Genomic DNA, 11,055 nt, shown 5'->3' with positions numbered 1-11,055 from the left:
AGAGTGAGAACCTTCAGAAATTGTACCCCAGTGAGTGCCTGCACCTTTAGGATCTGTACCCCGTAAGAGAGAGCTCCTTCAGGGACTGTACACCAGAGAGAGTCAGCAAGATCAGGATCTGTACCCCAGTGAGAGTCAGCAACTTCAGGAATTGTACATCAGTGTGAGTCAACACCTTTAGGATCTGTACCCCAGTGAGAGTCAGCACCTTCAGGAATTGTACGTCAGTGCGAGTCAACACCTTTAGGACCTGTGCCCCAGTGAGAGTCAGCAACTTCAGCAACTTTACATCAGAGATCGCAGAGATCTGAGGGAAAATGAATGCCCGGAGTGATGAAGGAGATGTGAGGAGGGATGGCCAAAAGACTGGCCAAAGAGGTGGATTTTAAAGTGGGACTTAAAGGAGGAGAGGGAGGTGGAGGCTTTTAGGGAGGGAATTCCAGAGTCTGGGTCCCAGACAGCTGAAGGCACGGCCGCCAATGGTGGAGTGAAGGGAGAGGTAATGCACAAAGGGTCAGAGTCAGAGGAACAGAGATTTTGATTGGGGATTATGTAGGACTGGACGAGATTAGGGAGATAGGGAGGTACAAGGCCTAGAAAGGATTTAAACACGAGGATGATAATCTTAAATTGGAGGCAAGGGCCACTGATAGTCAGCCAGGGCAAGAATGGATTCAGGAGAATATTAGATCAGCCAGGGCAGGAGTGATGGGTGAGCTGCAGCGGGATAGGATATTGGCAGCAAGAGCTTAGGATGAGTTGAAGTTTGCGGAGGGTGGAGGATGGGAAGGCCGGCCAGGAGAGCATTGGAATAGTGGAGTCAGGAGGGAACTGTTAAATCCGTGAATCTTAAGGTATGGTGTTCTTCAATAAATAGACGGAGACTGCAGATGAACAATCAACAGGTGTTTACTGGATGAGGGTATTCTAAAAACTAACAGTACAGATCCCTACTCAGGGTTTATATACAGGTGTGGTCACTGCCGGTACTACAGTATACAGGAGCTGTAAAAGCAGTTCTCCTCTTAAAGGTACATACACTACAATTCCTCCCCTTTTAGATTAACAGTACCATAACATTCAATTAACAGTTAACACTTTTAACATGCACATTAACTGAAATGGTCCATTTATAGATTCAGTCTTTGGGGCAACTTCCTGATCCTTTCTGGCTAGCGCCTTTCCTGAGTGTCTTGCTCTTGGTGCGGAGGCGATTCTGGCCCCCTGTCGTCGGTTAGTTCATCAGCTTCCGATGCTACTGTTTCTGGGGTAGATGCTACCGGTATGTCGGGTTCATCACCAGGTACGCGAGGCTTGGGGTTGACTCGTTCCTGTGATGCTAGGATCTGGTCGACATGGCATCTCACAATGTTCTCCCCAACATCCACTGTGTACATTAGTGGCCCCTGCCGTGTGCATATCGTTCCTGGTTGCCATTTCTCTGTTCGGTAGTCGCGGGCCAAGACTGGTTGTCCTACATTGAAGCTCCTTGTCGGCTTCTCATTGATGTGCTGGAATTGCTTATTCTCAACATTTCTTCGTACATTTGGTCTGAGCAAATCCAGACGAGATCTCAACCTTCGGTTAAAGAACATCATGGCCGGGGTCTGGTTAGAGTCATAGAGTCATAGAGTAATACAGCACGGATAGAGGCCCTTCGGCCCATCGTGTCCGCGCCGGCCATCAAGCCCTGTCTAATCTAATCCCATATTCCAGCATTTGGCCCGTAGCCTTGTATGCTATGGCATTTCAAGTGCACATCCAAATGCTTCTTAAATGTTGTGAGGGTTTCTGCCTCCACAACCCTTTCAGGCAGTGAGTTCCAGACTCCAACCACCCTCTGGGTGAAAAAGTTCTTTCTCAAATCCCCTCTAAACCTCCCGCCCTTTACCTTGAATCTATGCCCCCTAGTTATTGACCCCTCTACTAAGGGAAAAAGCTCCTCAGCATCCATCCTATCTATGCCCCTCATAATTTTGTACACCTCAATCATGTCCCCCCTCAGCCTCCTCAGCTCCAAGGAAAACAAACCCAACCTGCCCAGTCTCTCTTCATAGCTGAAGCGCTCCAGCCCTGGTAACATCCTGGTGAACCTCCTCTGCACCCTCTCTAACGCGATTACATCCTTCCTGTAGTGTGGCGACCAGAACTGCACACAATATTCCAGCTGTGGCCTAACCAGTGTTTTATACAGCTCCATCATAACCTCCTTGCTCTTATATTCAATGCCTCGGCTAATGAAGGCAAGTATCCCATATGCCTTTTTTACCACCTTATCCACCTGTTCCGCCGCCTTCAGGGATCTGTGTACTTGCACACCCAGATCCCTCTGACCCTCCGTCTTGCCTAGGGTCTTTCCATTCATTGTGTATTCCTTTGCCTTGTTAGTCCCCCCAAAGTGCATCACCTCGCACTTTTCCGGGTTAAATTCCATTTGCCACTGTTCCGCCCATCTGACCAACCCATCTATATCGTCCTGCAGACTGAGGCTACCCTCCTCGCTATTTACCACCCTACCAATTTTTGTATCATCCGCGAACTTACTGATCATACCCTTTACATTCATATCCAAGTCATTAATGTAGACCACAAACAGCAAGGGACCCAGCACCGATCCCTGTGGTACCCCACTGGCCACAGGCTTCCAGTCACAAAAACAACCTTCGACCATCACCCTCTGCCTTCTGCCACTAAGCCAGTTTTGTATCCAATGTGCCAAGGCACCCTGGATTCCATGGGCTCTTACCTTCTTGACCAGTCTCCTGTGCGGGACTTTATCGAAGGCCTTACTGAAATCCATGTATACCACATCCACTGCGTTACCCTCATCCACACACCTAGTCACCCCCTCAAAAAATTCAATCAAATTAGTCAGACATGATCTTCCCTTGACAAAGCCATGTTGACTATCCCTGATTAATCCTTGCCTCTCCAAGTGGAGACAAATTTTGTCCCTCAGGATTTTTTCCAATAATTTTCCTACCACTGATGTTAGGCTCACTGGCCTGTAGTTCCCCGGTTTTTCCCTACTACCCTTCTTGAATAATGGTACTACATTAGCGGTTCTCCAGTCCTCTGGCACATCCCCTGTGGCCAGAGAGGTCCTGAATATATGTGTTAGAGCCCCCGCAATCTCCTCCTTTGCCTCACACAGCAGCCTGGGATACATTTCATCCGGGCCTGGGGATTTATCCATTTTTAGGCCAGCTAAAACCGCCAATACCTCCTCCCGCTCGATGTTAATATGTTCGAGCATATCACAGTCCCCCCGCCCTATTTCTATGTCTACATCGTCCTTCTCCATAGTGAAAACAGATGCAAAAAATTCATTTAGAACCCCTCCTACATCTTCCGGCTCCACACACAGATTGCCACTTTTGTCCCTAATGGGCCCTATTTTTTCCCTAGTTATCCTCTTACCCTTAATATACTTATAAAACATCTTCGGATTTTCCTTTATTTTGCTTGCCAGTGTTATTTCATGGCCCCTCCTTGATCTCCTAATTTCTTTTTTAAGTATCCCCCTGCACTTTTTGTACTCCTCTAGGGCTTCCTCCGTCTTTAGCCTTTTGTATCTACCAAAAGCCCTCCTTTTTTTCCTAATCCATTCTCGTATATCCCCTGTCATCCAAGGTTCCCTGTGGTTTTTGGAACCACCCTTGACCTTTACGGGAACATGTTGCCATTGTATGATCTCAATCTCCCTTCTGAAAGCCTCCCATTGCTCCGATGCGGATTTTCCTACAAGTAGCTGATCCCAGTCCATTTTGGCCAGATCCTGCCTTATCCTATTAAAATCGGCCTTCCCCCAATTTAGAACCTTTATTTCCGGCCCATCCCTGTCCTTTTCCATGGCCACCTTAAATCTTACCATATTATGGTCACTATCACCAAAGTGCTCACCTACTAGCACTTTTTCCACTTGGCCGGCCACATTCCCTAGAATTAGGTCCAGTACCGCCCCCTCTCTTGTAGGACTTTCTACATGCTGGCTCAAAAAGCTCTCCTGGATGCACTTTAAGAATTCTACACCCTCTGAGCCTTTCACACTCTGACTATCCCAGTTAATATTGGGGAAGTTGAAATCCCCCATTATTATTACCCTATTATTTGCACATTTCTCTGAGATTTGCCTACATATCTGTTCCTCTATCTCCCCCTGACTGTTTGGAGGCCTATAGTACACTCCCAGCAAAGTGCTTGCCCCCTTTTTGTTTTTAAGCTCCACCCATATGGCCTCATTAGAGGACCCTGCTAATATATCATCCCTCCTTACTGCAGTAATTGACTCCTTAATTAATATTGTGACACCCCCTCCTCTTATACCTCCCCCTCTGTCTCGCCTGAAGATTCTGTACCCCGGAATATTGAGCTGCCAGTCTTGCCCTTCCCTCAACCATGTCTCCGTGATAGCAACAATATCATACTCCCATGTGTTTATCAACACCTTCAGTTCATCCACCTTATTCGCAAGACTCCTTGCATTAAAATAGATGCCATCCAGCCTTGCCCTTATATATTTGCCCTGTCTACCAAGCTGACTTGTTTTTTTCTCTATAATTGGCAGCACATCCCCCCCTATTTCAGCTCCCCTCTGTATCCCATCCCCCTGCCAAGTTAGTTTAAACCCCCCCCAACAGTGCTAGCAAACCTCCCCGCAAGGATATTTGTCCCGCTCTGGTTCAGGTGCAACCCGTCCGACTTGTACAAGTCCCACCTTTCCCAGAAGCAGGCCCAGTGATCCAGGAAAGTAAAACCCTCCCCCCTACACCAACTCTTTAGCCACGCATTCATCTGCTCTATCCTCCCATTCCTATACTTACTAGCACGTGGCACTGGGAGTAATCCAGAGATTACAACCTTTGAGGTCCTGCTCTTTAATCTGTTACCTAGCTCCCTAAATTCTTGATGCAGGACCTCATCCCTCTTTTTACCTATGTCGTTGGTACCAATGTGGACCACGACCATTGGCTGTTCACCCTCCCCCTCCAGAATGCCCTGCAGCCGCTCAGTGACATCCTTGACCCTGGCACCAGGGAGGCAACAAACCATCCTGGATTCACGTCTACGGCCACAGAAACGCCTATCTGTTCCCCTTACTATAGAATCCCCTACCACTATTGCTCTCCCACTCTTTTTCCCCCCTTCCTGGGCAGCAGGAGCACCCCCAGTGCCAGGAAGTTGGCTGCTGCTGCCTTCCCCTGGTGAGTCATCCCCCTCAACAGTATCCAAAGCGGTATACTTGTTTGAAAGGGGGATGCCCGCAGGGGTTCCCTGCACTACCTGCCTGCCTTTGTTGCTCCGCCTGATGGTCACCCCCTGTGCTGCCCTGCCCTGAGGCGTGAACAACTCGCTAAACGTGCTATCCACGAGCCTCTCAGCATCGCGCATGCTCCAAAATTCATCCACCTGCAGCTCGAGCGCCGCAATGCGGTCTGCAAGTAGCTGCAGCTGGATGCATTTCCCGCACACATGGTCGTCAGGGACACTGGCAGCTTCCCTGATTTCCCACATGGAGCAAGAGGAGCAGAACACGGGTCTGAGCTCTCCTCCCATGACTTACTCCTTTAATTAACTGCATGTTGGTAACTGCATGTGTCGCATTTCTGTAGGCTCACAGGAAATTGTCCACCTTATGCTGCAGTGGAATGTTGTCATCGCACATGGCCCTTACTGCCTTTTTAAAGGTTTGTACGAACCTCTCAGCCAATCCATTTGTGGCTGGATGATATGGGGCAGATGTGTAATGCCTTACCCCATTCCTTCTCATAAATTTCCGAAACTTTTCGGACACAAACTGTGGTCCGTTATCAGAGCAAATCTGTTCTGGCAAGCCGTTCCTGGCAAATATGGTCCGTAGGACTGCAATCGTTTTCTCTGTAGTGGTGGAGGACATTTTGATCACCTCAGGCCATTTCGAGTGCGCATCCACTGCTATTAAGAAAATTGAGTCCATGAATGGACCAGCAAAATCAATATGCACCCGTTGCCATGGAGAGGAGGGCCACTCCCATGGGTGTAGAGGGGCATGTGGTGGTGCATTTTGGACCTTCTGGCATCCTGAGCAGCTCTTGGTTAGGTCCTCGATTTGTTGATCGATCCCCGGCCACCACACATAAGCCCTAGCAAGGCTTTTCATTTTCACCCCTCCCAGATGGCCTTCGTGAAGCTCATTGAGCACTCTCTCCCTTAACTTGGGTGGAATTACCACTCGGGATCCACACATCAATGTCTCCTGGCATACTGACAGCTGTTCTCTTCTGGATGAGAATGCTGGCAACAGTGAGTCGCCATGTGTTGGCCATCCCTTCACCATCAAATCATATACCCGAGACAGTGTCGGATCATTTCGGGTCTCCTTCTCTATATCCGCGTTAGTTACTGGCAAGCGTTCAATTATAGTTGAATAAAATATTACGACACGGTCCACTGCTGGTACTTCCTCCGCAGTAGGCAGTGGCAGGCGTGATAGCCCATCAGCGTTTCCATGCTGTTTCGTGCCCTTATACTCTATTTCATATTGGTTCGCCCCCTAGAAAAAGGGACCATCTTTGTAGCCGTTGCACAGTCATCACCGGAACGCCCTTCTTTGGATTAAAGATGGAGACAAGTGGTTGGTGGTCAGTCAGCAAGGTGAACTTCTGCCCGTGCAGATAGTGGTTGAACTTTTTCACTCGGCATACTAGGCTGAGGGCCTCCCTGTCAATCTGGGCGTAGTTGCGCTCGGCTGAGGTTAGTGACCGAGATGCAAAGGCTACTGGCCTCTCCAACCCGTCTGGGAATTTGTGCGACAACACCGCTCCAATACCATACGGTGATGCATCACACGCCAACCGAATTGGTAGTGCTGGGTTGAAATGAGCCAACACCTCTTTTGATGTGATCAATTCTTTGCACTTCTGGAAAGCTCGTTTACATTCGTCATTCCACTTCCATGGTACCCCCGTTTGCAGTAGGGTGTTCAGTGGGTGTAGTACTGTAGACAAATTTGGTAAGAACTTATGGTAGTAGTTCAGCAGCCCGAGGAACGACCTCAGTTGTGACACATTTTCCGGTGCTGGAGCCTTGACTACTGCCTCAATCTTTTCAGGGGACTTATGTAACCCCTCTTCATCAATAACGTGGCCACAATATGAGATCTGCTTCTGGAAAAACTCGCATTTGTGGCGATTAGCTCGGAGCCCATATTCCTTCAATCTAGTGAGCACCTGCTCCAGGTTGGCAAGGTGATCACTGTCATTTTTGCCCGTGACCAGGATGTCGTCCAAATAACACTGGGTCCCTGGAATCCCTTGCAGGACTTAATCCATTGCCCTTTGCCAAATAGCCGGAGCTGATGCTACCCCGAACACCAGCCGGTTGTATTGGTAGAGACCTTTATGAGTGTTGATCGTGAGGTATTGTTTCGAGGCTTCTTCTACCTCCATTTGCAGGTACGCCTGGGCCAGATCAATCTTAGTGAAGTGTTTTCCTCCAGATAGCGAGGCGAAAATATCTTCAATCCGTGGAAGCGGATATTGTACCATGTGAAGGACTGGGTTCACTGTCACCTTAATGTCCCCACAGATGCAAACCTTCTTTGGTTCCCCAGGCGTATTACTCAACAACCTCTTCATTACAGGAACGATGGGTGTAGCCCACTCGCTCCAGTCCACTTTGGACAGTACTCCTGAACATTCCAAACCTTCCAGCTCTGCTTCGACAGCTGGGCGGATTGCATAAGGCACCGGTCTGGCCTTAAAAAACTTTGGGCTTGCATTTTACTCTATTTTGATCGTCGCTGTTATGCCTTTTAGTGTTCCGAGTCCCTCCTGGAACAGTTCTTGTGCGTCAGTTATCATTTTTGACAGTCGTCCAGGTGTGATGTCGTCATCCTTTTTGGCCTCTACCGTCAGTGCCTGTATGGAATGCCAATCTAACTGTATCTTCCGGATCCATTCACGTCCTAGTAGTGGTGGTCCTCCATCTGGCAATACATATAGGTCCATTTTTGGCGTTTCCTTGCCGTTGTATATCACGTTCACCCTTATTTTTCCTTTGGGGTAGACCTTTTGTCCCGTGTACGTCTTCAAGACAATCTCTGTATCTCTCAAGGGTATATGTGAGAATAGCCGCTTGTAGTCCCTTCGGTTTATGACTGTTAGGGCTGATCCTGTGTCCAATTCCATTTTCACTTGGACTCCGTCTATCTTGAGCATGACCCAGATAGTTTGGTGATCCTCCATTTTGATTACATTATGTAGTTTCAGACAACCCAGCTCCTTGCTTCCGGAGTCTGTATCACTTTTCTGTTCGTCTGAACTACTCTCCGTCACCTTATGTACCTTTTTGTACTTCTCCTGTGGAGATTTCTTGCTGCTGGTTTTCTTCCCCGACCTACAGACTCTTGCTATATGTCCTGCTTTTCCACACTGTCTGCACACTTGGTCCTTGAGCCAACAATCCTTCTGGTCGTGTGTTGTTCTGCCGCAGCGATAACACTTCACTGCTCCATATGACATTTCATTGGTGCCATATTCTTGCGGTCTCCGTTGTATCTCTGCAGTGCCCCGTGCGGCTGCTTCGTGTGATACTGCCATGCTGAAAGCCTTGTCCAGCGTAAGGTACTTTTCTGATAGAAGCCGTTTCTGGGTTCCTTCACTTTGAAGCCCACACACAAACTTGTCCCTTAACGTATCTGCTAGTCCCACTCCAAACTGGCAGTGTTTCGATAGCTTGCGTCGTTCCGTTAAATACTCAGCATTACTTTCCTCTTTATGCTGGTTCCTTTTGTGAAACTTAAATCTTTCTGCTATCAGCAGCGGTGTGGGGTTTAAGTGGTCCTGTAGGATTGCCACTATGCTTTCAAAATCCTTATCCACTGGCTTCTCTGGGGTTACTAGGTTTCGCTAAAAAGCCATAAGTTTTTGCACCCATGGAATTCAACAATACCAGTGCTTTCCTGGCATCTGGCACTTCATTCGCCTTGCAGTACACTTCAACGCGTTCTACATATGTCGCCCAATCTTCGACTTCATTGTCGAACGCTGTGACACTGCCACTCTTCGGCATCCCTGGGTGTGGTTAGTCTGGCTTAAATGGCGTCTCCCGCGCTCTCCCTTCTTCTCCGCTGGCTCAAAATGGCATCTCCCGTGCTTCCCTTTCTTCCCGCGCTCGCCCTTCTTCTCCGCTGCGGCTTCAAAAATGGCGTCTCCCGCGCTCTCCCTTCTTCTCCGCTGCGGCTCAAATGGCGTCTCCCGCGCTTCCTTTCTTCCCCCGCGAACGCTGCTCAGCCCTTGAGCACTGGCTGTGCTCTGCGCATTTTCCTGCGCGCCTCTCTTGTTGACGCCGCTCGGTCCTGAACCCCGGCTGTGCTTTACCCTCTCTCTCTTTTTGTTTTCCGTCGATGCCGCTTGGTCTTCAACCCCCGGCTGCGCCCTGTGCGCTTTACCCTCTTTCTTACCCCGTCGACGCTGCTCGGCCTTTTCTGTGCCATCGGTCAGCTCCAGCCGCCGCTGTCCGGGAAGGGTCTGCGCCGTACCTGTTGCCAGCCTGTTGCGCTGGATTGTCGTGACTGGAGAACCAAGCCCAGCTCTCAACAGCCTCCCCTGCGATGCTCACTCTCTGCTGGATGACTGGGCGGTTGCTCGTGGTCGACGCCCGTGCTTCTGGCCTCGACTTTCTTCCACTGTCCTTCAGCAGCGAATCCCTGGGAGGAAATGCAGAGTTGCAGGTAGGTTCGAATCAGTCTCGTCGCCACTGTTAAATCCGTGAATCTTAAGGTATGGTGTTCTTCAATAAATAGATGGAGACTGCAGATGAACAATCAACAGGTGTTTACTGGATGAGGGTATTCTAAAAACTAACAGTACAGATCCCTACTCAGGGTTTATATACAGGTGTGGTCACTGCCGGTACTACAGTATACAGGAGCTGTAAAAGTAGTTCTCCTCTTAAAGGTACATGCACCACAGGAACAAAAGCGAGGATGAGTGTTTCAGCAGCTGATCGGGTGAGGCGGGAGATGTTACTGAGGTGGACTAAGGCAGTCTTTGTTAGGGATATGCGGTCGGAAGCTCAGTTCAGGTTCAAGAAGCAAACAGAGATTGCAAACAGTTTGGTTCAGCCTGAGACAGAGGGCGGGGAGGGGGATGAATTTGGCGGCGCGCGGACGGACTTTGTGGTGGGCTCCAAGGCGACAGCTTCAGTCTTCCCGAAGCGTTCCTGAAGGGCAGACAGCGATCACTGCTCCTCCTGGATGCTGGAGCTGGAGCAGTTGTTTGAAGTTTGAATGGAGGAAGGCGCGAGGGCCTGGTACCGTGGGGACCTCGGATGAAAGCCTCAGCTCGCTCCATCAGGACCCCGAGGGAGACGCACCAGCATCACGGGAGAAGCCATTCCGATGAACTGCTGAGAAACAAAACCAGAATGTCCGAAAATAAGACAAAGAGCGGAGATTTGCATCAAAATTTCCATTAAAATCATCATTTGTTACATAAACTGCAACAGCAAGCCGCCCGGTCAAGACTAGGCATTCTAATTCGCACATTTTCGCATGACACAGCTCATTCCACCAACACATGTCCTTAATTCACACCTACCCCTCCTCAAACACAATCCCAGTGAGAGTCAGCACCTTCAGTAACTGTACACCCAGTGAGAGTCAGCACCTTCAGTAACTGTACCCCAGTGAGAGTCAGCACCTTCAGTAACTGTACCCCAGTGAGAGTCAGCACCTTCAGTAACTGTACACCCAGTGAGAGTCAGCACCTTCAGTAACTGTACCCCAGTGAGAGTCAGCACCTTCAGTAACTGTACACCCAGTGAGAGTCAGCACCTTCAGTAACTGTACACCCAGTGAGAGTCAGCACCTTCAGTAACTGTACACCCAGTGAGAGTCAGCACCTTCAGTAACTGTACACCCAGTGAGAGTCAGCACCTTCAGTAACTGTACCCCAGTGAGAGTCAGCACCTTCAGTAACTGTACCCCAGTGAGAGTCAGCACCTTCAGTAACTGTACCCCAGTGAGAGTCAGCACCTTCAGTAACTGTACACCCAGTGAGAGTCAGCACCTTC

This window comes from Somniosus microcephalus, chromosome 15 (genome assembly GCF_052327205.1).
Source record: "Somniosus microcephalus isolate GS21.2 chromosome 15, FLI_Smic_1.0, whole genome shotgun sequence".
NCBI lineage: Eukaryota > Metazoa > Chordata > Chondrichthyes > Squaliformes > Somniosidae > Somniosus > Somniosus microcephalus.
The sequence above is the reverse complement of the archived record's forward strand: the minus strand, read 5'-3'. Positions refer to the sequence as shown.